The 27,126-nt window shown below is 40.9% G+C and overlaps 1 long non-coding RNA gene across 1 annotated transcript in view; it reads left to right on the top strand.

The window, feature by feature from the left end:
- LOC121829574 (uncharacterized) overlaps positions 1 to 19,586 on the top strand; it is a 46,818-nt gene extending 27,232 nt beyond the window's left edge. The window contains exons 2-3 of the long non-coding RNA XR_006072510.2: positions 15,937 to 16,000; positions 19,287 to 19,586. This is a non-coding gene — a long non-coding RNA (uncharacterized LOC121829574). The remainder of the gene's footprint in view (positions 1 to 15,936; positions 16,001 to 19,286) is intronic.
- Positions 19,587 to 27,126: the final 7,540 nt, after the last annotated feature.

The following is a 27,126-nucleotide window of genomic DNA, read 5'->3' as shown; positions in this document are numbered from 1 at the left end:
AGTGTCTCCCATGACTCTACCTTTCTTTGTCTCATCTTCAGTTTAAAGGTACCACCTAACCTTATCTTGCCCTGCCATAGGCCAATGCAGCTTTATTTATTATCCAATGAGAGCCACACATATTCACAGCATGCAGAAAGACATCCCACAGCAGACCTGTATGATCACTTTGCTTTGAGTAAACTTGGAGTAAAGTTTTCAGACAACTTGTAATCAGTCCTTACTTTGTTTGGTTCTTTGATAAGAGGCCACCAGCCCAGACACCTCCAGCCTAGATCATGACCACCAATAATAGAATAGACTTTTCAGTCCTGATCCTCAAGTCATTTGTGCCTGGCTTAGCCACCACCTCCTCTGGGAGGTGACAATGCTTTTCAAGAAGGTGAAAGTGTCTCTTACCCCAACTATTGTCTGCCTGACCTGGGGCAGTAGCCAGTGCTGCCCAGTCCACGACCTCTGGGTGGAGCCTACAGGAGCTGCATCACAGCACCTCCTAAGAAGTGGGGAGACACCAGTGTAATCAATCATTTCATAAGCCTGACTATCAGGAACAGCCAACTAGAAAAATCCCAAAGGAAAAAAAATCTGAAACTGACAAAAATATTTTTAAAACTGAAAAGTTCAAGTAGTAAGAAAAGTTAACAGAAACATGACTTTGAAAGCGTATAACTCAGAAAGAAAATTACATCTCAGACAGCTATGTTTCTAAGTACTGTTCTGAGCACTTTACCTGCATCATATCGTTACTGCAACACACAGGAAGGGATGTTAAGACACATTTAACTAATGAGGGCACTGGGGAAACAATGCGTTCATGTTCACACTGTGTTGTGTGATTCCAAAACTGTATTTTTAAATGCTGTACTGCAAAAGCCAAACAGCAACAAACAAACAAACCCAACGGTAAAAAGCCCCACGCTACAGATAAAAGATAGAGGAGTTAGCCTGCAACATCAGCAGAAGTTCTGAAGGGACTCCGTTGTCACCCATCTCTCTCAGTGTTAGCTGGTGGCTCTCAGCCCAGTGAGAATGAAGAGAAACAGCTTTTGACGCTCTACAGTGTCTCCTCCTGCAAAAGTGAGGGATTCCATAGGTTTATCAGGCAGGACAAGGAGAAATTTTTATTTCTACTCCTGTAAGATTCCTAATTAGGAATTATTCCTACAACTGGTAGGAATTTTAGGTTTCTTCAGTACATTTTCTCTCTACAGTGTGTGTGTGTGTGTGTGTGTGTGTGTGTGTGTGTGTGTGTGTGTGTGTGAGAGAGAGAGAGAGAGAGAGAGAGAGGAAGCATGCATGCACATGTGTTTGTGTATGTATAAATGTATAGAGAGAGGAGGCTAGAGGTTGGTGTCATGGCTCTCCCTCCATCTATCACTCTTCATATTGTTATCATCATCATTATATTATATTTTATTTATTTTTAGACAAGATCTCTCACTGAACCTGGAGCTGGCTAGTTTGATTGAACTGACTGGTGAGCAAGCCCAGGTATAACCCCGTCTCTGCCCGCCCAGTGCTGGGATTGCAGGCACATGCTGTCTCACTTAGACTCTACAGGGCTGCTGGAGATTTGAACTCCCGTCCTCATACTTGGCTGCAAACTCTTTATTGACTAAGCCACTTCCCCAGCCCCTGTTTAATGCATTTCAACTGATGGTGTTCTCAATGTAGGGTGAGTTTATTGAATTATAAATCTATGAATATAACCCCAGTCAAGGTAAGCCAAGGAACACTTGTATATAAAACCTGTTTAGGAAATATCACAAAGAAGACAATGCATCAAGATGAGAAGTTCCCCAAATTTTGATAGCATTGTTTTTATTCACTCATTCATTATTAAACATTTTTAGAATGTTTATTGTGTTTCAGGCTTTATTTCAGCACATGTGGAATAGCAATGCACAAAACAGACAAAAATCTCTGCCCTGGGCCTTATATTCCAGCAGGAGAAAGTTAGACAGTAACTCCTTAGTAACTGCTAAAGCACTGGTTCTCAACTTGTGGGTCGTGACCCATCTAGGGGTCAAATGACCCTTTCACAGGAGTCACCAAAGGCCATTGGAAAACACAGATATTTACATTGCTATTCATAACAGTAGCACAAAATTACAGTTATGAAGTAGAAACAAAAATAATTTTGTGGTTGGGGGGTCAGCACAGCATGAGGAACTGTGTTAAAGGTCACAGCATTAGGAAGGCCGAGAACCACTGTGCTAGAGGAAAGTGTGCTAAGAATCATAAATAGAGCAGGCGGATGATTTGTGACACGTGGCTTTTTGAGAAGCTGAGGTCTGATCAAATCCTGGATGGGAGTGTCAGCCTAAACAACAAAGAGGGAAGGTTTCTAAGGCTGGAGAGTTTAACATCTCGGGGGGGGGGGGGGGGGGGGCGGGGGGGGGGCGGGGGGGGGGGACATCATAGCTCAGTAAAGTGTGAGCACATTCAAATGTGGTGAGGCAAGCAGAAGGCTTTAGAGGCAAAATGAGGAGAGTGTTATAAGCTATTTTGAGTCAATTACTCTTGGCTACAAGGCCACACAAAGCTCCTGCCAGCCCAAGGGCAAACCGGTGGTTGCTGTGTAGAAGTCCTCAGGAAGTGCTTTTGTGCAAAGCTGGTGTGATTCTGGAAGAATCTTTTGTAATAGTTCTTGTTATCAGGTTTGCATAGTAACATGAATTTTTTAGCTTCATTATTTTCTTCATTCCTACTTAACACAAATGACATCCTTTCAATTCCAGTGATTTTCACAGATGTTATGGTGTTACAGATGTGGGTCTTGGACAAAGAACATTCCAGGCAGCAACCCTGAGATGCAGAATGCCTAGTTAGTTAAAGGAGAGCAAGAAGGCCATGCACAGTATCTGCACAGAGGTAATAAGGATGCATCAGATTACCTGGAGCTCTGGGACACTTCTTTCGGCCTAGGGGCAGGGTTTGAGCAGAGTGGTATGGGCCACATTCCAGTGGGACTGAGAGATCCATCATAATGTTAAGAAAACACAGGGGCAAGGGTAGCAGCATGCCCACCATTTGGGAAGTCCATGGAGGGATCCAGAAAAGAAAGCCAGCAGTGATTCCCATGGTGTGGAGTCATGTGTCCTGGACAAAAGTTAGAGCCTACAGCAACACCAGGTTTATATTCATGGTTGTGGTGATATTGTGTTCCCCAATATATTGTGCACCCTAATAAACTTATCTGGGGTCAGAGAACAGAACAGCCACTAGATATAGAGGCCAGAAAATGGTGGCACACACACCTTTAATCCTAGCATTCTGAAGGCAGAGATCTATCTGGATCTCTGTGAGTTCAAAGCCACACTGGAAACAGCTAGGCATGGTGACTCACGTCTTTAATCCCAGGAAGTGATGGCAGGAAGCAGAAAGGTATATAAGGCATGAAAACCAGGAACTAGAGCCTGGTTAAGCTTTCAGGCTTTTGAGCAGCAGTTCAGCTGAGATCCATTTGGATGAGGACACAGAGGCTTCTTCCAGTTTGAGGAAATGAGATCAGCTGAGGATTGGCTAGGTGAGGTTAGCTGTGGCTGGTTCTGTCTCTCTGATCTTTCAGCGTTCACCCCAATACCTAGCTCCAGGTTTGTTTTCATTAATAAGACCTTTTAGGATTTGTATTACACATGGTAGAGACTGGTTTATTATTTAATTTTGTGTATAGTTGTCTCTCAGCGTCTTTAGAGGATTGGTTCATAGATCTTTGGTACACAAATCCTCATGTGCTCAAATGTCTTCTACAAGATGGTGTGTCATTTACATAGAATCTATGTATATTTTCTCATGTATTTTAAGGTTTAAAACATTTCTCTATTATTTCTAAAACCTAATACAATGTAAGTGCTATAGAAACAGAAATTATATTTGCTTATTTGAAGATCCTGTTTCAAAGGAAACAAATACTTTTTATATTGTTGTGTTTTGAGACAGGGTCTTGTATAGAACACAGGATGGCTTCAAATTCACAATTCTGCTTCTATTCTCAAAGTGCTGAGATTCAGGGCATGTGCTATCATCACACTTTGATATGCTGTGGGTTTTGTTTGTTTTGCATTGTTTTCAAGAAAACAATGAAAGAAAGATTCTATGTTTAATACATGGAAAAATTTACAAGCAACTTTGACCCATTGTTGGTTGAATTAAAAATAGCTATTAAATGTATAGCTATTGAGAGCCAATTATGTATGTTTCTCATTTAATGACTGTATTAGCTATATGAGGGAAAGACTATTATCTCATTTTATAAATTCACAAATGGGCTTTCAGAGTACAAATGACTAAATAATGGAATGCTATTCATGCTCACATCTTACTCGGTGTCTTTATTTAAACTTATTTTTTATCCATAAGTGTAGAATATAGCATAAAATGGAATTTACCAGCTTCACCATTTTCAAGTTTAGACATGGTAAGTCCTATTTACATGCCAGCTCAGCCATTGCTACCTTCCATCTTCAGAACCTTTTCGTATTCCCAAACATAAATTCTGCACCCATTAAACAGCATCTTTCCAGTTTAATTGTTTGAAAAATATTGATATATTATTTTACATTTACAAAAACAAAGTCGCCTATCTGTACCCACTTACTCAGAAGATAACTCAACATTGGATGAGGTTAAGGTAGTTTTTGCAACGTGGTTAGTAGTCTTTTAAATTTTAAATCTTAGTAAGTTATATACCAGGAGAATCATCTTTCTGAATGATGGGATAAAATAAAAGGAAAAGCTGCTGTGAAAGGTAGTCATATTTCCTCTCAGTAACAAAACGCTCCTTTTTGTTGTTGTTGTTGTTGTTGTTGTTGAGGCCCTGGAGATTCAGAGGACAAGACACAGGAGTCTAGAAAACCAGACATTGCAGAACAAATCAGAGTCAAGTTAAGCCAACTTTTCATATGTTTACATAGCCATTCCCACAGTGTTGGGTCTGGGCTGTCTGTCACATCTCACCAGCCACAGTGCAACTTGCTCTCCAAAGACTCAAAGAGCCACAGTCTTGGTTTTCCCTTGCCATGGACTCACTTCAGACCTTCCTGAGAGGGTCAAGCCGCCTTCCTAAAGACCTACTTGACTTTAGGGTGTTCTTATATGGGGGAGAGGTAGGAGTTTTTGCACAGCAAAATAAAAAGTCTTCCCAGAAACCCCAGCTAGAAACACAATAAATGGGAAGGCAAGAAGGCTCTGCAGATAAAGGCACCTGCCTCCAAGCCTGACAATCTGAGTTTGCTCCATTGGACCCATACGGTAGAAGGAGAGAACCAATTCCCACAAGCTTTCATCTGTCCTACACATGTGAACCACGTATGGTGAATGTGCATGCACATGAGTATGTGCACACATACCACTCTTACGTGCATGCACACACAAAAAATTAAATAGCTAAAATGTAATGAAAATTTAAAAGAAGATCTAAAGTAATCAAGAATACCAACTGGGTACACCTATCATCCTAGCACTAAAAAGTGTGTGTGTGTGTGTGTGTGTGTGTGTGTGTGTGTGTGTGTGTGTGTGTAGGGGAAGAAGAGTACAACAGTACAGGCAGTTGAGAGACTGTATGGCTTCTGCGTACTTTCCCACAAGGATACTTTAATTACCACTCTCAATGCCTCATTATTACTATCTGACTTCAATGAGCTAATTTGAGTATAAAAATCTGTAAGACAAGAAAAACACAAATTAAAAATGCTTTAGTTCTGACGCAGAACTAAAGTTTGGTGAGTCTGTATGTTGAAGTGAAGCACAAGATAGAACAGCTTGAAGTGCTGTGTTCTATTTCTACTATGAAGGGAGAGGAACAGCTGCCTGTTGACCTTACCCTGAAGCTGTCGGGACAGAACATAATGAAATGTGGGATTTACACAGAGAGAAACTCGGGGGAAACTTCAGTTCCCATCAAGTATCTTGGTAAACACCACTTCCTTGCTAGGCAAATGCTCATATTTTTCTAAACATGCTAGCCTTTCAGTTTGGCCAGAACATAGATATTCAGCCTTGTTTATCTCTGTAAATACCTCTGTACTGAGCCAAACAGCTGATAATTTATTAAACAATAACCATCAAGCATTGTTATTTTTTTTTAATGTGTTAACTCATTTTGTCCCCATAACAACTGTAGGAAGCGAGTGTTGTTACCCACTGTGGCAGTTACTAAGCCATTATAAAATCAACTCTGAAAACCATCAAGAACCTTGGAAATGTTAAAAATAAGTATGTGAAGCTGGTCAGAAAACACCACGCATTGCATGACTGCACTTGTACTGAGGATGAAATGTCAGAAAGAGGCAAATCTATAGAGGCAGAAAGAGACTGGCGGGTGCCAGGGACTGGGAGAGAATGGAATGAAGAGTGACTGCTAGTGGGTTCAGGGTTTCTTTTGGGAATGATTAAAATAGTTGTGGTGATAGTTGTGTGACTGTGAATATACTAAGAACTATTGAACTGTACACTTTAAATGTCCCAATTATGGGTTTGTGATCACTTACAGATACCAAGATAGTAGCGGCTTGCTATATTTCCCCAAAGTTCATACATTAAAAGCTGGGTCCTCAGCTTGGTCCTTCTGGGAGGTTGTAGAATCTTTAAGGATTAGGGCCTGATAGGAGGAATTTAGGTCATTGTGGGATGTGCTTTCAGTGGGGAGACTAGTATGATGCTCCTCTCCCTGACCTCTTGTGATCCCAGCCATGAGGTAAGTAGATTCTGCCATGTGATGGCACTCTGCAATATGTCCAAACCGACAGAGCCAACCAGTCATGGCCTGATACCTTCAAAACTGAGAGCTAAAATAAATGTCTCTTTTTTAGTTGATTTAATTCAGTTTTTGTAACAGTGACAGTTGACTACCACACAGCTACATGTATCTTTATTTTGCAAATATTTTATACAAGTTTTTATTGACTAAAGTAGAAGAAAACTGTATTCAGGGTCATGAAAACTGTTATAAGGACCATGACAACAGGGTCCTGCTGCAAAGAGGCTCTACTGACTCAAGTTCCCTGTCTGGACACCCCACTGGCTGGGGCTGCTCATGCAGACCAGGCCACCATTTGCCACCTCTCTTTGACTAGAACCAGGTCTCGACAATGGGCTTCCTCCTGCAGCTTTGCAGTCCACACCAGCATGGTCCCCAACATCACAACTGTGGGATACATGGAGTTCAATGTTGTCTGGATGGCCACTAGCTGTGTATTTTGTGAATCTTGATGCTATTTCATCTTTATTAGAGACACTTTTCTTTGAAGCCTGCAAATTTTCTTCAGGGAAGCAGTCAATGGCAAAGTCTCAATAGACAGTACCCAAGTTTCCTATGCCACTTCTTCCAACCTCTGTGCTGACACAAATAAAGACTTCAGCCCAAATGTGGTGTAATCCACTGAGGAAAGGCTTCTCCACAGAGGAGGTGACCTCTGCATGCTTCCCACCGCTCGCTGTTGAAATGATGGGATCAGTCATTATGTGTTGCAGGACTGTGCCAAGAGTAGATTTGTCCTTTGGGCAACCGAGATGAATAATTGGAAGATAGGTCTTTCAACTGGCTCTTGCGCTGCCTGATAGTCATCCTCCTGCATCTGATCTTTTGAGGGTGAACATGTCTGAAGGGCAGGCTCATTTCCCCTTGTCCTTGCAGACAGAGAGAAGGTGGCAGGGGCTTTGGTGAAGAGGGAAGCATAACTTTCAGATGGAGGGGCCGATTTGCTTGGGTCATGCTATCCTCTTTGTGTGCCTAGCATTTGAACAGACAGCAGGATGCCTTCATTGCATTTCTGGCCTTGAACCAGACCAATGACTCATTGCAATGAACAGTTGCAAGCAAAGCTGTTTGGGCAAAGGGGTATTCTGCATGATGCACCACAGCTCCCAATGCCAACATGATGAGGGGAAAGGAGGAGCAAAGTGGCACACACATGGCGGAACTGAAGACAAGACAGCTGGGACTAGGTGAGAGAACGCTGTGGCCAATAGAGGAGCAGATCATTACCAAGAGGGTTGGGGAGATGGTTTTGTTTTTGTTTTTTTCTTTGGGGGCAGGAGTATCTTAGGATTTCTATTGTTCTGAAGAGACACCATGACCACAGCAACTTTTTAAAAGAAAGACATTTAATTGAGGTGGCAGCTTACAGTTTCAGAGGTTTAGTCCATTATCATGGCAGCATGGTGACATGCAGGCAGACATGGTGCTGGAGAATTCTACATCTTGATCCAAGACAACAGGAAGCGGTCTGTCCACCACATACTTGCTCATCGTAGGAGCACCTGCCCAGCCCATGCTGCATGGCAGTGGGATGGGGCTCTGGTCGTCTTCCCGTCCTGGGCGATTCTACATTGACAATTCAAGTTGACAATTCAAACTAATCATTACAACTCTCAATTGGGAACTTCTGCATCTATGTTCACCAGAGAGATTGGTCTATAATTTTCTTTTTGTTGTGTCTTTATCTGATGCAGCTATCAGCATAATGTGGGCTTTGAAAAAAGCATTTGGAAGCATCACTGCATTTCCTATTTTATGGAATAATTTGAGAAACATCAGTTTTAGTTCTTCTTTAAAGGTCTGGTAAAATTCTGTAGTGAATCCATTTGGACCAGGACATTTATTGGTGAGGAGGGTTTTTCTTTTTTGTTGTGGTTTTTTTTTTTTCTTCTGTTTCAATATCATTGCTTGTGATGGTTCTGTTTAAACTTTAAAATCTTAGCTTAACTTTGGTAGGTCAAATGCTTTTATAATTTCGCCCATTTCTTTGAGGCTTTCTGATAGGTAGAATATAGGTTTTTGACATATGTCTTTATGATCATCAGACTTCATCTATATCTGTTGTAAATTCTCCCTTTTCTTATCTAATCTTATTGAGTTTTTTCTCTTTTTCTTTTGGTGAAGTTGGCTAAGAGTTCACCAGTCTTGTCTGTTTGTTCACCTCAAAAAACCCAATTCTTCATTTTATTGATTTTTTTAAAAAATCTTTTTATTGATTCTTTGTGGATTACACACCATGCACCCCAATCCCACTCATCTCATTGCCCCTTAGTATCTGCCCTCTGCCCTTGCAACCTCTCCCCCCAAATTAAATTAAATTAAAATCTCATTGTGGAAGCTGTAGTGTGTCACAGTGAGTCACACAGTATACCCTTTAGTCCATACATCTTTACTTGCAAATGTCTTTTGGAATGAGTCATTGGTCCAGTTCTTTGGGTTCTGCTACACTATCGACACTGGGCCCTCACTGGGACTCCTTTTGGATATCCTGTTGTCCTGTGTCATGGAGATCCTGAAGCTTTGGATCTTCAGAACCAGCCCCTTCACATGTTACAGCAGTTGATAAATGGGGTGGATGTTGGGGTGAGCCAACTTGTAACCCTTAATTTGTAGTGGGTGGTAGCTGAGTTGGTCAGCCAACCATCTTTCCTGTATCTTCACTTCCAGGGCAAACTCTCCAGTATGCCCCAGCTAGCTCATCCAATGCCACAGGGGTGGGGCCCTGGAGGCTGGTTCACCAGCACCCACATCCAGCTCTACCAGGAAAGGTAGAGGGCCTGTTCTCCCAAGTGCTGCAGCTGGTGAGGGGGCAGGGCCAGCTCTCCCACTCTCATGTCTCTGAGAACAAGCTCTCCTGCCTGCCTCAGGTGGTGAGGGGTGGGAGAAGGAGGGTATTTTCCCCTTGCCCATGCCATCATATGGCAGACAAGGGGGAGGGGGGAGGGGTCAGATTTCTCACTCTCATGCCCTTGTGTGGTGGTATTGTGTTCCCCAAAATATTGTGCACTCTAACAAACTTATCTGGGGTCAGAGAACAGAACAGCCACAATATTAAACATAGAGGTTAGGCAGCGGTAGCACATGCCTTTAATCCTATCACTTGGGAGGCAGAGATCCATCTGGATCTCTGTGAGTTTAAAGCCACACTAGAAACAGCCAGGCATGGTGACTCATGCCTTTAATCCCAGGAAGTGATGGCAGAAAGGTATATAAGGCATGAAAACCAGGAACTAAGCTGGTTAAGCTTTTAGGCTTTGGAGCAGCACAGTTCAGCTGAGAGGCATCCAGTCTGAGGAAACAGGATCAGCTGAGGAACTGGCCAGGAAACTGGCCTCAGGTTTGTTTTTATTAATAAGACTTGTTAAGATTCCTGCTACACTCTTGGGGCCAGCTCACCTGTACCCCTGCAACAGGGTTGGCTATACTGCCCAGGTGAGATTCAAGGCCCTCTCTCCAGAGTACTGCAGCCTGTGAGGGGCAGGACCAGCTCTCCTGCTCTCATGACCTCAGGGCCTGTTCTCCCACTTACCAGATTTTACTGATTTATTATTATTATTATTATTACTTATTTCTATTTCATTGATGTCCCCCCCCATGTTGATTATTTCCTTCTGTCTACTTTATTTTTTTTTTTTTTTTTTTTTTTTTTTTTTTTTGGTTTTTTTTCGAGACAGGGTTTCTCTGTGTAGCTTTGCGCCTTTTCCTGGAACTCACTTGGTAGTCCAGGCTGGCCTCGAACTCACAGAGATCCGCCTGCCTCTGCCTCCCGAGTGCTGGGATTAAAGGCGTGAGCCACCACCGCCCGGCTCCTTCTGTCTACTTTAGATTTAATTTTTCCCAAGGCCTTGAGTTATTTATTTGAGATTACTCTGACCTTGTAATATAGGCACTTAGAACTAAAAACCTCATTCTTAGTACTGTCTTCACTATATTCCACAGATTTTGATATATTTTTAATTTTTTTCATTCCTTCTAGTAATAGTTTGATTTACTTATTGACTTCTTCAGTGACCCAGTTGTTGTTCAATAATGTTTTGTTGAGACTCCATGAGTTCATGTATTTTCTGTGGTTTCTTTCACTGCTGATTTCTGGCTTTGTACCATTGTGGTCAAATAGGAATGCAGATATTTTTTTTAATCTTTCTGTGTTTGTTGGAACTAGATTTGTGTACTAATATGTCATCAATTTCAGAGTGTATCCATATACTGCTGAAAATAATGTATATTCTGTAGTGTTTGGATTAAACATTCTGTAGATACCTTAAGTCTATTTCATCTATGGTGCCATTTAGCTCTACTGTTGGTTCATTTTTCACCTAGATGACCTATTTATTAAAGAGCAGGTTATTGAAGGTACCTAATATTACTGTGTTGGGGTTAATGTGTGACTTTATATCTAGTAGTATTTATGTTATGAAATTAAGTACACTTGTGTTCAGTGTATATATAATTAGAATGGTTATGTCATCTTGTCTGGTTGTTATCCTAATCAGTATGCAGTAAACTTTTTTGTCTCTTCTGATATGTGTTGGCTTGAATCCTATTTTGTAAGTTATAAGAATAATGATTCCTACTTGATCTTGGTTCCATCTACTTACAATATATTTAACCCCTCTCCAAGCTAAGATGGTGTCTATCTTTGCTGTTGAGGTGTGTTTCTTGCAGGAAGCAAAAAATGGACTCTTGTTTTCTGATCCAATCTACCCATCTGTGCCTTTTGATGGGAGAGTTGAGACCAATGATACTCAGAGTTATAATAGAAAGGTGTGTTTTAATTCCTGTCATTTGTTGATTTTGCAATTTTGGTGTTTTTCTTAGTTTTCATTTGTTTAACTAATGTCTTGATTCCGTTTATTATTTTATCTGTAGTTTTGGTGTGTTTACCATTTTCTTTCATTCAAAATATTCCCTCTAGTATCCTTTGTAGAGCTGGCTTATTGGATATAAACTGCTTCAAGTTGTTTTGTCTTGGGAAGTTTTGATTTTTCCTTTCATTATGACTAATAGTTTTGAGGAATATAGTATTCTGGGTGGTAATCAACAGTCCTTTAGGACTTGAAGTACATTGCTTCAAGATATTCTGGATTTTTAAATTTTCCATTGAGAAGTCAGCTGATGATCCTATTTTTATGTGTGACATAGGCTTCTTCTTTTTCAGCCTAGCTATCTATCTATCTGTTTAGTGTTTCAACTGTAATATTGCTTGAGGAGTTGCCTTACTTATCCTGTCTATTTGGTATTACCATATGCCTTTTGTACCTGGATAGCTATCTTTTCCCCCAGATTTTGAGAATTTTTTCTATTTTTTAAAAATTAAGATTAATTCTTTTGATTCTTTTCCTTCTATATGAATAATTTGTAAATTTCATCTTTTCATAGTACTTCACTGATCTTATATGTTCTATTCATAAATTTGAAAACTTGTCATTGATTTTAATTGAACAATCTTATTCCTCTCTTTTACCCAAAAGCCTTGATGTTCTATCATCTACAGGACTCAATCTATTGGTAAGGCTTTCCATTGAAGTTTTTATTTGGTTTATTGAGTTTTTCTTCTCAGGTATCATTTCAGTTTGTTTTTTTAAAAACAGTATTTCTGTCTTTTCATTGAATTCTATTTTCATGTTTTGAACTGGCTTCTTTACTTAATTCATCTATTTATGTTTTCTTGGAATTCATTTAGGAGATGATTTGCATCTTCTAGATTCATTCATGCATTTGTTTTTGTTCTCTTTGAATCTTTGGACATATTTAGTGTAATGAATATCTAAATTGTTCTAGTATAATAAAAACTTGGGAGTCAGAAATTGAGATAAAGACATGATAAATCTAAGGACAGCAGAGAATAGATTGGCTGACCCTCTCTCCATGTCTTTCCAGAATCCTGGAATTCTCCACCCCTGGGAAATCCCTCTTCTCTTTTCCTGTCCCTCTATAGTAAACTTCTTTTGTCCTCCAAGAACTCTGTGGCTAATCCTGGTCAGCCAATTGCTGATTCCATCCTTTGATTCAAGGTGACTTTATTGGTACAGTGAAATGGCTGTACAAACCTTTCTCCCATAACATTTCCTTCCTTTTTTCTAAATAAAAAGAAAAGGTTTTAACTCTAACATAGTAAAACTATATACAATAAGAGTAATTATCAAGTAAGAAATACATTTACAATGTCCAGTCAATTAGTATTTGTCAAATTCAGAGAACATGTTCCATTATTTATCCTATTTTGATGAATTCAAAGCTCTGTATCTAATTTACCTTCTATCATAAATAAGGACAACTATAACTATAATTATTTAGTCTCACACTCCATCGAAGATCCCAGATATAATATTACCTGAGTAAACAGAAAATGCAGATCAAGCAAGTTCCAAAACTATAGAAAGGACAGAGACATCTGGCTGCCTGGACAGTCACCCAAGTTTCCTCTGCAACATCTTCAGCCTACAGGCCTAAAATATCTGGCAGACTTTTCTATGAAGCAGGAATTTTGAAGGATCATTCTAACCTTGTTTTGGCAAAGTTCAGCAGTCACTTTCCTCTGTGTTCTGCAGAATATCTGGCAGACTTTTCTATGAAGCAGGAATTTTGAAGGACTTTTTCACCTTGTTTTGGCAAAGTTCAGCAGTCACTTTCCTTTGTGTCCTGCATGTTAGGTTTGGATAGCATATTATCAGCACTCAAGGCAAAGGCAGTTTCTTACCCAAGTGGCTATCTTTGCCACATTGAAAGCAAACTCCATATAGAGGTTCTTTGATGACCATCTGAAGTAGATTGGTGTGGCCAGAAGCAGGCATATCTCACTGTCATAAAAAGATTAGGTTAATAAAACATTTTAAATGCCATATTCTGTAGATCTTTGAAATCTTTGAAGAGCATCTATCTAAAACATATCTGTTTAACCTTGAAAACATACCTAATATGACTGCAAGTTTGATTATTATAGATGACTAACTACTAACCTGCTTTTCTTAATGATACATTACATTTTTAAATAACCTGCATAAGCACAATACCCAAAACAAGAGTAGAAACACACTTACAGTATAACAAAAATAACTTTAAATTTGTATCACTATGCCAAAATCTATACCAATGTAAAATATTTGAGGTTAAAGTTGTCTTTTTATACTATATTTTTCTATTCCCCGTTAAATGATGCCAAGCATCCATAACCAAAAACCACCCAACCCACCTCTTGAGAATGTGGGCATTATGTTCTCTAGACTGCTTTCTGTTGTCTTGGGGTGATGGCATCTTTAGGGGACCTGAGAAAATTGGGATAATGGTCAAGTCCTGGAAGAGCTAGCTGCATCATTTGTTGTCCAGTCTCCATGTAATGGGAAAATGTAAAGATCTGAAGTTCTTGTGAGAGTAGTGTGTGACCATCTCAGCTAGCAGCTTTAAAGATGTTTTGGATACAGAATTTTGAAGAAACTGTAACAGGGACTTTCTGAGAGGCTAGATCACCTGGGATGCTTGTTTTTATTGATGTCTGGTCCTTTTTTTTTAACACAAACTTTTAAAGGTAACATATATCTGTATTAACACAAGTATGGAATGTGCAGTGTGCACAAATCAATTAAAGATGATTTTTTGTTTTATTTTTTGTTTGAGTAGGTAAAAGGCAACTGTTAACTTTATAAATGTTTAGACTGTATAACCAAATATAACATAAATCTATATCCATGCCATATGAAAGGATGACATATAATAATAACCCATGAGGGACCAACAAGATTTATCATATCTCATCCAGTCTCAGAGATGTTCTCATATCAAAGGATCATCTTATACATCACCTGTCTTGTAGGTATTTTTCTTTGTTTGTTTGTTCCTTCTTTTATGTTTGTAACCAAGATTTTCAGGAAGTCGATGTAGCAGGAATATTAGAGAGTCTTATTAATAAAACAAACCCAGAGCCAAGTATTGGGGTGAAGCTGGAAGATCAGAGAGACAGAACAAGCCACAGCTAACCTCACCTGGCCAACTTCTCAGCTGGTCTTGTTTCCTCAGACTGGAAGCCTCTGTGTCCTCATATCCAAATGGCTCTCAGATGAACTGTGCTGCTAGAAGCCTGAAAGCTTAACCAGCCAAATGCTTAACCAGGCCAAAATGCTTCTAGTTTCTGGTCCTCACGCCTTACATACCTTTATGCTTTCTACCATCACTCCCTAGGATAAAGGCTTGCTTCCTGGGATTAAAGGCATGAGTCACCATGCTTGGCTGTATCCTTGAATACATGGATTTCTGCCTCTGGAATGCTAGGATTAAAGGCATGTCCTACTACTGCCTATCCTCTGTGTTTAATATTGTGGCACTTTAATGTTTTCTTCCAGGACTTTATTGTTTTCTTGGAGGGCTTTATTGTTTTCTTCTAATTTGTTTGCCCTTTCCTCTAGTTGTTTACAGCGTTCTTCCAATTTTCTTGTCTTTTCCTCTACACAAGCCTCTACCTTCTTCATGAAGTTACTCATAAGGCTACTTTCTTCTGCTTCTTCCAATTTTTGGTGTTCAGGTCTAGATGTTGGAGGCGAGCTAGGTTCTGGTGATGCTGTATTGCTCTTCATTTTGCTGTATGTACTTCTGCCTTGACGTCTGCCCATCTCCTTGTGGTTCCTTCTTGGTCTTATCAGTGTACTTGTTTCACAAAGAGCTGACAGACTCAGGAAGACTCTCTCTCTTGTCCAAAAGGGAGTTCTCTTGTCCAACTCTTTGGTCCAGAAGGGAAGTCAGGGGCAAACTCTGGTCCAGAATGGCAGTCGGGGACAGGCTGGGAGCTGGGGGCCGGTCTCTAAGTCTCAGGAAGTGGCTGGGGTCTTGGGCAAATGGGCGTGGGAGCAGGGCGCGGAGATTGCAGGGGCTTCCGGGGGGGCTGGAAGACATGCAAATTAATACCGCTGTACTCCTTTTATGACTGAACCTTGGCCTATATTACTATTTTTAAAATATAGAAATTAAGTATGAAGAAGTTAATCAACTTGGCCCAAGTCATAGAGCCATGGAATAGCAAACCTAGGGTAGTATGATTCTAGGAGCTTTCAACCATAATACATAAAGACTAAGACTCTAAATTAACTGGTCACTGCACGTGGAAAATGTCACAGAAACCAGAAAAATAGCACCTTTTCCCCTAAAGATAAAGGCTGCCTTTTCTTACCTACTCTTTGTCTTTATAGGTATTTGTAACCCACACCAGTCCAATTTCTCTGAGAAGCAGAACATCTGAGGCAAGCCAATGAGGTAAATTTTACTAACATTTCTTACTAAAAGAGTACCACTTCTAGACCAGCTTGAGAACTCCAGCATGCTTGGTCAATCTTCAAGCCACAGATTTGGGAAAACACAGGCTTGGCAATGCCATCATGTTGAGACCACAGGGGTTGTGGCTTGAGGTTACGTTTGCTACAGCAGATTTCCTGGAAGGCAATATCTGAGTACTGTTTCACCATGGCTGCCACAATAATACATTTCTACATTGACATCTGAGGAATAGCTACTCATGGTTCCTGTGAATTTTCCCTCACTGAAGTATGATGCCTATCCTTTTGTATTGACTTAACAGAGCCACAGGTACCTAGATAAACATTTTTGTGTGTCTGTGGGATTAGCATTTGAGTAAGTTGATCAGTAGACTGACTTCCTCAAGGTACCCAATGGTCTGAATAGAACAAAAGGTAAGAGGAACAATTCACTCCTTTTTGTCCTGCCTCACTGTAGTTAGAAATTTTCCTGTGTCCCACCTGGTCCGCAGCTGCTTGGACCCAAATAATCACACACAGGCTAATATTATTTTTAAACTATGGCCATGGCAAGCTTCTTGCTATCTAGTTCTTATATCTTTTTTTTTTTTTTTTTTTTGGTTTTTTTTTTTTTTGGTTTTTTGAGACAGGGTTTCTCTGTGTAGCTTTGCGCCTTTCCTGGGACTCACTTGGTAGACCAGGCTGGCCTCGAACTCACAGAGATCCGCCTGGCTCAGCCTCCCGAGTGCTGGGATTAAAGGCGTGCGCCACCACCGCCCGGCTAGTTCTTATATCTTAAATTAAACCATTTGTATTAATTTATAAGTTGCCACATATTCCGTGGCTTTACTTATGTCCCATTACATGTTGCTCCTTGGGCAGCTCACTGGTGTCTCTCCCTACCTTCTTCCTGTCTCTCTCTTTGAATTTCCTCCTGCTTCTAAGTTGCCTTGCCATAAGCCAAATGGCTTTATTTATCAACCAATCAGAGAACACATATTTGCAGAGTACAGAACTTCTAAGCCTCCATACTTACAAAAGTTGACCCCCTTATTATTTGCCCATCTCTCTGTCTATCTGTCTACTTGACTATCTGTCTATCTATCTATCTATCTATCTATCTATCTATCTATCTATCTATCTATCTATCTATCTACCTACCTACCTATCCATCCATCCATCCATCCATCCATCCATCCATCCATCCATCCATCCATCTATCCATTCATCCATTGTAGTTTAATGAGAATTGTCTCCCAAGGCTCAAGCACCTGGTCTCCATTTGGTGATGCTGTTTGAGGAGGTGGTGCCAGATGAAATATGGCACTGGGGCCATGGTTTGAGGGTTCATAGCATGGCCTCATTTGTATTGGAGTTCTTCTTTGTGTTTGTGATTAAAGATGTGGCCTCTTAGCTTCCTGCTCCGGTTGCTATGCCTTCTGCTATCTGCCAGCTGCCAAACCTCTCCATTATGATGGACTCTTATCCCTCTGGAACCAAGCGAAAATTAACTTGTCTTAAATGTTCCACAATCTTCCATAATTACCACTGCTTGCTAGGAAACAAGCATTCAAAACATGAACCTGTGGGAGACATTGCAGATTCAAGCCCTAGAAAGGAGTTAATGATTTGGTGCTTACACTGTTCTGAAGGAAGGCACTCTGCAGTTCCGTTCTCCCTCTGAATTCATGCTTCAGGTTGATCTTTAAAAGACTATTGCAGTACTTTATGAGGCTCGCTGCTTCTGAATCCCCTAATAGTAAGTGCTAGAACCAGTAGATGCGTTTGTGCCTCCTTCCTCTGAAGTACATTCTGAGTCAATGCTCAGTGCATATGCCTGTGCTTCTATGAGGCAACCATTCTTCAAGAACCTGGAGAGTGATTTTTACTGAGACTCAGAGGGCAGGGACAGCAACCCATGCCTGGAAGGGGCATTCACCCTTAGAGAGACAAACTAAAGGCTCTTCCAGGAAAAAAGAGGACCTGTATTAATTTTTCTCATTGTGCTGATGAAAATACCTGACAAAAAACAATGTAAAAAAAGGAAAGGATTTCATTTTAGCACACAGTTTGGGGGTATTGCTTATCATGCTGTAGAAGGCATGGCAGCAAGAACGTGAAGCAGCAGGTCCCATTATGTCCACAGATGTGAAGCAGAGAAAAAATGATGCTAGCACTCAGTTTGCTTCTCCTGTTTTATTCAGTCCAAGGACTGAAGTTTATAGTCTGGTACTACCCACATTCAGGATGGGTCTTCCCTCATCCATCAAACCTTTTGACGGATGCTCTCATAATCATGCACAGAGCTTTATTTCTTAAATAAATATATTTTTAGTTATTATTTATTTATTTATGTTTATCTGTATGCACATACACATGGCACAGCCTGTGTGTGGAAGTCAAGGACAATTTGTAGGAGTTGGTTTTCTCTTTCCACCAGGTAGTTCCTGGGGATTGAATTCACGTTGTCAGGCTTGGCAGCAAACATTTAGAACTGCTGAGCCATCTCACTGGTTCCTCTTAAGTGACTCTAAATCTAGTCAATTTGGCAATGAAAATTAGCCGTCAAAGAATCTGATGTGGATTTCACCACCAAGACACCAAGGGATCTCCTAGAGACAGAGAATCATATTGAGGACACTGAATAGCTCTCCTTACTGAGGGCTATTGGACATCAAGAGATAACAGTAGCTGGGCTGGCCTTGTTAAGGGAAAACATTAGCCCTTAAGGCTGCTATGGCTACTCCATCCATGTACTTGAAGGAGATCAATAGCAAAGGCTGGCCAACCTCAACTAGATGAGGGATTTAGCTACTGCTTTAGAGTATGGTTCATGATGGACAACAACACAGGTTATAAAACTGTCATTGTTTGAATCTGACCTTGACATCTATAGTTGGAATCAGACCTCTTTGTCTATGGTCTTAACCTCTCTTTCCATGTTTTCATTCAGCTGGTAAAGCCATTTGTCACTATATATTCCTACCTTAGGCCACAGAAAATGGATAAACAGGGATGCCGCTCACAATTCAGTGTGCTGGGGAACTAACTGCACTCACTTCTGTCCCACTCCCGAAAGTAACTACAGTGCAACCATTGTTCAATGTTTATTTATTGCTTATCATGTTGAATTTTGTATGTGATCCTCATCCAGCTGGTCTCAGAGGAGACATATCACCTATAGACAGGAGCTGAAAGATGAGTTATATGAATTAAGTGACTATGGTTAGTGATAGATGGATATGGCTACCTATTCATGCAACTTTTCATTCTTTTATCATGCTCAGCATTGGATCCCAGATGTGCCATCCCTATCCAGTGATGGAGAGCTGCTCTAAGCCCAGCCAACACCATGACTAAGTGGTTCCGATGATAGTAGATAGTGACCAGCCACTTATGGCAAAGTCTCTTAACAATACTAGGTCCTGGTTAGCTGGTAAAAGCTACCTTTCACCAAGTATTCAATGCCATGCTACATATATGGTTGGCACAACTTCACTCAGGACCTTTGAGAAATAGTCTGATATTTCTACTGGGGTTCAACATAAATTCCCACTGTATGCATACAGTCTCACCGACATCTAATATACTCCAATGTCTAGATGATTTCTCCATGCTCTAGTCATATTACAGGTATCTCTTAAAGCTAGCAGCCTTTCATGCTAGCCAGTGCTGGGCCAAAGCACAGCCTTGTTGTGCAAAGGTACCTGAAGAACTCAGAGGCCCACCATACAGTGTGCTCCCTCCTTTGTGGTTAGAATACACGAGGCAATCACTTATTGGTTCCTTTGGAGAAGGTATCTTGGTATCTTACTGAATCCTGGACTTCTAAACATTTACTCACCAGTCAATCTTGAGTCTTTAGGTGATTTAGTCTCTACCTTTTGAAGCATGTATATTAAGTCTTCCACTAAATTTGCCTCTAAGCCCCTGGCCCTTAGTGAGAGCATGCAGTTATCAACTGAATGAATCAGTATAACATTTTTCAGAATATCTGATATCTTTAATTCCTTGGCTTAGCAGAGGAAAATAACTAAAACTGTAAATGTACACTCATGTATATGTCACATAACTACAAATGTTGCAGGTCCATTATTTTGAATGGAAATAGAAAGCACTCCCCAACTCAGTATCAAGTCCCTGAGGCCTTATACACCTCTCCCAGCAACAGTACCACATCTGACCTAAGGACAGCATTTGTGAATGAAGCTTCTACTTCACTTAGCTTAGGGAATCTCCATAATACAGAAGAAGTAGGAAATATGTGCAAGGTTACATGGGAACTTACAGGGCCAGAATGACGACTGTGTACAGAAACATACAGAGCTGCTTGTAGATGGTAACACTTTAAGTTTCCTCCTCTTTGTTCATTGGGTGGGGTCCTGCATCAGTTCCTGGTGAGGGCATTCTTCCATTAGGTCTTGCTACTCGTGTGGTACCAACTACCTACCAACTAGTTTTCTCTGCCTTTTCAGCGGAACAGTTGGCCTGTATACATTCAGTTGCAGAGTTGCCTTGATAAAAACCATATGAAAATACCACAAAGCCAGAATACTGCTGCATAAAGGGTATTTTGTCATAAACCACAGTTTTAACATTTTAAAACTATCTTTTCCTAAGACATAGTCATTCAAGCAAGACTACACAATTCCACTCCATTCATTGTGATAGCTCTAATCCAAGAGTCAAGATGCTCGTGTGACATTTGATACCAGTCACAACTTTGAAGAGGAGAAAGGAGACAAACTTAGAACAGACGACTTCTGGGGTCAGGTTAGCACCAACCCTGAGGCGGTTCAGAGTCAGGGGCCTCACTATTTGCAGAAAAGATCCATCACCTTTATCTTCGTGATGCCTCAATTAAATAAAGGCCCTGAGAGAGGGAGAGAGCCACCTCATATTCCGATCCTTCCTTTATCATATTTCACAAACTCCACCTCATCATCCAAAATGCCCACTCATTCCCCTGCCAAGGAGAGAATTATTAGGTGCCAGCACATTCAGTAGATTTGATTGCACTCGAAAATGTTCATTTACTGTAGCAGGCTCATTATTCTAAAACTGTAATTGGAACCCAGACTGTTATGACCTCAGGAAATAGGATGTAGCAAAGCTATGCAGAAATATTAACTTTGCTGCGAAGCAGGGTAGCCCTTTCCTCAGGGAAAGTAGAAGACCTCACCCCACCCCACCCCCATCACCCTGCCTTTGTGTCCCTTCAGGAACGCACAGATGGGTGGATCTGAGGAACTTCAGACCACTTCTAATAAAAACCTGCAGTCTACTCCCTAAAAAATAGAATTTCTACTGCCCTAGAGAATGTGTTCTAGAGGCCATTAGCCTTTGGAGTAGATAACCAGACATGGAAAACTTTGGGAATGTGACATGAGAGCTGAGTGGACCAAATGTTGTGATGAAAAATGCCAAAAACATTTCAAAAGTCCAAGACAAACTGAAGGAGGAAAGGTAAAAACCAAAGCCAAATAGTTTATAAAAAGCAAGATGATGAGGGTCTGTCCAGTTCTGACATCCTACTTCATGATGCTTATTATGTTTTTGAAAATTGTTAATTAAATGGAGCTTAATTTATATTTATAACACACTGTGCACCAAATAGTCAGTGAAGAAATCTGGCTGGAGATTAATGGTTTAGACTGTAAACTCTTCAGCAAGTGGGTTTAAAATAATTAGATGTTATCCCAAGTAAGTGAACAAGGTCCAGGCTAAGCTGGGCCTTTACATTTAAGCCTCGAAATAGCTGTGTCTTAGAGACCCCATTTGAATTTGGTTTCCCTTTTTGGCATCAAGTTTTATGGCCACATGTGACTTTATAAGAAGGACATCATTATATGCGCTCACATGTACATATGAGCCATATTTGAATTTTCTAATTCCAGCCTGAACAAAGGCTAGTTTGTAGTATAACAAGACATATTTACTAGAATTAAAATGGCAGACTTATTGTAAGTTTTATAACATTAAAAATGCACTGGGAATATTTTAGACCCCAAATAATTTATAGTGCTTAATATTTCTCAGTTGGGTTAAAAATACAAAACCAAGAACTAACTTCCAATAGAAAACTGAGCTTAGGATACGATCAGATAGTTCATAGGAAAATAGAATATGTGAAATGTGGAAAAAAATCTTAATTGTATCTATTATAAAAGAAATGAAAATTAAGCCTAGAGTGAAGTGTCACTTTTCATAGCGGGTTGGCGAAATCTTATAAGCTACTGAGCTGTGGATACTTTGCACTGGGAAAATGCCCACTCATGAACAGCACCGTGGGAGTGCAAAGGGTACAGCCCTGGTCAAGGTTTATGTGACAATAGCTATCAAAATTACAAATGTATTCACCCTCTCTCCTCCTTTCTGTAACTTTACAGATAAACTTGCACATGTGCACAGTAATATAAATGTAAATAACTCAGTGTTATATTATAATAACAAAGAGCGAAAGCAACCCAAATTTCCCTCCGTGTGGAATGCAGGTTTGTTGTGCTTGGTTTTTGTGTTTGTTTGTTTGTTTTTTACTTTTTTAATGAAGAGGGTAGTCAGCTGCCCATTGCTGTGAAAAGTACTGGAGGGGATCATCATAAGCTGTGGGTCACAGTTCCTCCTGGCTCAGTCCATGGTTAGTCAATTCCTTTGTACCGGGGCCAGATGCCAAGCAAAACATCATGGTGAAGTGTGTGTGTGAAGCCAAGCTGCTCATTGTATGGTAGCCAGGAAGGAGAGAGGTGCAGGAGAGGCTGGAGTCCAGAGCCATGGCACCAATAACCTATCCACTAGGCCCTATCTGTCGAAGGTTTCGATGCCTCCTACCAATGCCACCAGCTGGGGACCATGCCTTTACATCTGAGCCTTTGAGGGACATTTATGATCCAAACCATCGCAGACTCTTTATACATGGTTATGGTAATATGGCCAGACACACAATTTTGTAGGAAATGCAAAGTGAAGGAAAAAATTGATAATATTATTCCTTTTGTGTGAAACTGAAAAGAGAGATAGGAATGTATACTTGTATTTACTGATGGTGCTGGCTAGTTTTTTGTTAACTTGGCATAAGCCAGGGTCATCTGGGAAGAAGGGATGTGGTGATATTGTAATCCAAGAAATAAAGCTTGCCTGAAGATCAGAGAACAGAGCCAGCCACAGAGTTAAACATAGAGGTCAGGCAGTGGTGGCACACACCTTTAATCCTAGCACTTGGAAGGTAGAGATCTGTCTGGATCTCTGTGAGTTCAAGGCCACACTGGGCTACATGAGATTGATTCAGTCAGTCTAGGAGAGAAACAAAGCCAGGCAGTGGTAGTAGCATACAGCTTTAATCCCAGTACTGGGAAGGTTGAGATAGGAAGTGAAATGGCTGGGCAGAGAAAGGCATAGAAGGCGTGAGGAGACAGGAACTAGAGCCCTTTCAGCTGAGGACTCAGAGGCATTCAATCTGAGGATTTGTGGAGACAGGATCAGCTGAGGAGTTGCAGAGGTAAAAGTGGCTTGTTCCTTTGTCTCTCTGATCTTTCAGCATTTACCCCAATATCTGGCTCCAGGTCATTATAAGACCATTTAGGATTTGTGAAACAAAGGAACTTCAATTAGGAAAATGCATCCATTAGATTGGCTCATAGGCAAATCTGTGGGGCATTTTCTTGATCAGTGATTGCTGTGGAAGGGCCCAGCCCATTGTGAGTGGTGCGGGTTCTGAGGTATATAAGAAAGCACTCTGAGCAAATAAAGTAAGCAGCCAGTAAGTAAAGGAGCAAGCCAGTAAGCAGCATTCTTCTATGGTTTCTGCCTCAGTTCCTGCCTTGAGTTCCTTCCCTGAGTTCCTTCAGTGACTGTAATGAGGAAGCATAGGTAAAACAAACCCTCTTCTTCCTAAGTTGTTTTTGGCCATGGTGTTTTATCACAATAGAAAGCTAACTAAAACACTGATATTTATATTTAAAAAGTTTTGATAAAACACAGAAAATATGTGTGTATAGTAACTGAATGATACTTAGAAAAGGTAGGCAGAGAGGGTTTGACATAGCTTTTGATACATCTTTGTTTAATCTTGAAATCCATGGGGATGTGCCATTAATGAAAAGTTGAAAAATTAAAATATATTAAAGAATATAATTGACTTCTAAAATAAAATATCTGGAGGATGTAATGATGGCCAGTCAGTTAAGCACTTGCTGCACAAGAATGAAGTCCTAAGTATAGACACTGTCCTGGTTGATGTTTCCACTTGACACAAACTGGAGCTATCTGGGAGGAGGAATCTTGATTGATATAATGCTTCCATCAGCTTGCCTGTCGTCAAGTCTGTAGGGCATTTTCTTGATTAATGATTGATGTGGGAAGGCCCAGAACCATGGGGTACAGTGCTACCCTTGGACAGGTGGTCCTGAGTTATATAAAAAAGCAGAGCTAAGAAAGCCACGAGGAGTTACATTCCTCCGCGACCTCTGCTTCCCACCTGCCTCCTGGTTCCTGCCTTGAGTTCCTGTCCTGACTTCCCTCAGCAATGGAGTACAACCTAAGAATTTTAAGCTGAAATAAACACTTTCCTTCCCAAGTTGCTTTTGGCCATATGTTGGGAGGCCTTCTTGGTCAGAAGTTGCAGTCTACCATGTCCTGACAGCTCTCTCCAAGGTCAGCAATATGGAGACTCCCTCCCTAGCAAGACTTCTTGCTCTGTACCTACCCTTATGATGGAGGATGGACCTTATCTGAAAGCTGTCCCTAAGCCTGGATGCCTAATTTATCCCTACTGTGACCTTGGCATAGTTCCCTGCTAGAGCTCCGCCCCTGCTTCCCATATGATAACTATGACTTGTACTAGGAGCTTTATGATAGGACCGTGCTGTTTAATGCAAATTAGGTGATGCCCCAGCCTTTGTATCCCTCTCCCTTTCTGGAATAAAGTGGAGCTGTAACACTTAAACTCCATGGGAAGCTGTCTCCTTAGACTCACAAGTCATCTGACCCTACTCACTCGCTTCTGCTTCCTCTGCCCCGTGCAGACTGATGGCCAGTGATTGAAAGAGAACCACAGTGGTGCTTTATCACAGTAGCAGAAGCCGTGACTAAGGCAGACTCGCAGTACCTGTGCAAAAATCTGGACACCGGAGTGCATACCTGTAATCTTAGCACTGGGAAGAAGGACATAGGCAGATCCCGGGAGCTTGCTAGCCAGCCAGCCTAGTCAAATGAGTGAGCTCTGGTGGCCCTTTCCTGATCAAAACATCGTGTCTTGATGCCTGACCATGCTTAAACAAGCGACCAAACTTACCCTCTCTCAGTCTGGTTCTACTGCTACAGTGACCCAAGAGTTACCAAAGTGACTGGAATTATATCACCAGGTACTGGCAATAATTTGGACGTCTGTCTTTCCTAATTTAGTATCTTGCTAAAATTCCCAAAATATAGGGGCTGGCGAGATAACTCCGCAGTTAAGAGCATTTGCTACTCTTTCAGAGGGCCCAGGTTTGGTTCTTAGCACCCATGGTAGCACACAACTGCCTAGTTACAAGTGTTCAGACACCATCTTTGTATCCCTGGAGGCACTAGAAACACACATGATACACAGACATACATTCAGGCAAAACATTTATGCACATAAAATAAATCTTTTTTAATTTCCAAAAGAAAATTTTTAACAGTTAACAACTCATTTTAAAATATCAAAGCATATATAATGTTAGTTGCTTCTGCATTAAAAAAATACCTTAAGCTATTTTCCTTATCAAGGCCTTTGTAACCCAGTAATCATAAAGGTCATGATACTAATTTTGGTCAAAATCTACAATGACCTGGTATTATCTAAAAATCTCCAGAACCTGTATTTTTACACTGATACTGCCATGTCTTAGGATGAAATGTTGTAACGTTCAAAGGTTGGCCTTGTACCTCTGTGCGACATGGCAGGACCAAGAAGCTGCTCTAGATCATCCAATCTGGAAGGATGGGGACAATGGTCACACTTGGGTTTTGTTGCCTTTTCAAGAGCAAATGGCACTGAGTGTGACAGGAAAAATAAAAGAATAATGGCAAACTCTAGAATGCACATGCTGAGGGGCTACAGGCCAGAGGCGCCAGTGTGGGCTCTTCCCTGCCCCTGGCAGTTCAAACCTAATCACAAGTGACCCAAGGGTCCTCACGTTCCAAGAGCCGCCAGTCACTAGAGGGCAGGAGGAAAGAGGTCTATTCCTTGAATAGAATGTTTCTTTAAGGGGCGGGCATCCAAACACAGACAAAGGCAGAGGGGGAGAGGGTTGAGAGCAGCAGAGGAGGAGACAGAGGAAGGAAATGAGAGAGAGAGAGAGAGAGAGAGAGAGAGAGAGAGAGAGAGAGAGAGAGAGAGAGAGAGAGAGAGAAGACATGAGGGAGGTAGAGCATGGGAGAGTGAAAATTTCATGTGTAGTTGGAGGATCAGCTTGGGGTAATCAGCTTTTTTATATCTACGTATTTAGTTTTGATTTAATTTGTTTGGATATATATGTCAAATATATTCATAAGATACATTTTTTTCCCAAACAGTTGCTGATACTTAAATGAAATCGATTTTTCTGAGGCTTGGGAAAGTATACCATATAGCAGGGATTTCAGACCTGTCACCACAGGTATGACAGAACCAGAGTTTTGTCTCTCCATGGGCTTGCATGTTTCATGTTTTAAAACAGCTGTGGAGAAAAACAAAAATATGCCCTTGAACATAGGTGCTTAAAGTGGGGAATCTTAGACTTCACAAAGGAATCCACTTTAAAACAGCGGAGCTTAGCCGGGCGGTGGTGGCGCACGCCTTTAATCCCAGCACTCGGGAGGCAGAGGCAGGCGGATCTCTGTGAGTTCGAGGCCAGCCTGGGCTACCAAGTGAGTTCCAGGAAAGGCGCAAAGCTACACAAGAGAAACCCTGTCTCGGAAAAAAAAAAAAAAAGAAGAAAAAAAAAAAACAGCGGAGCTTACAATCCAATTACATTACAATTACAATTATAATGGTTGTGAGTATACAGCACCACATGTTAGAAAAACCCACAGGAGATGCATAAAACAATATACAGAAGTTCACTGTGAGCAGGAGAGTTGTACCATGTTAAATCTCATGCGGGCACATCTCGTGTGTACATGCAC

Source organism: Peromyscus maniculatus, chromosome 5 (genome assembly GCF_049852395.1).
Source record: "Peromyscus maniculatus bairdii isolate BWxNUB_F1_BW_parent chromosome 5, HU_Pman_BW_mat_3.1, whole genome shotgun sequence".
Lineage (NCBI taxonomy): Eukaryota > Metazoa > Chordata > Mammalia > Rodentia > Cricetidae > Peromyscus > Peromyscus maniculatus.
This window is presented reverse-complemented; position numbering and strand designations above follow the sequence as displayed.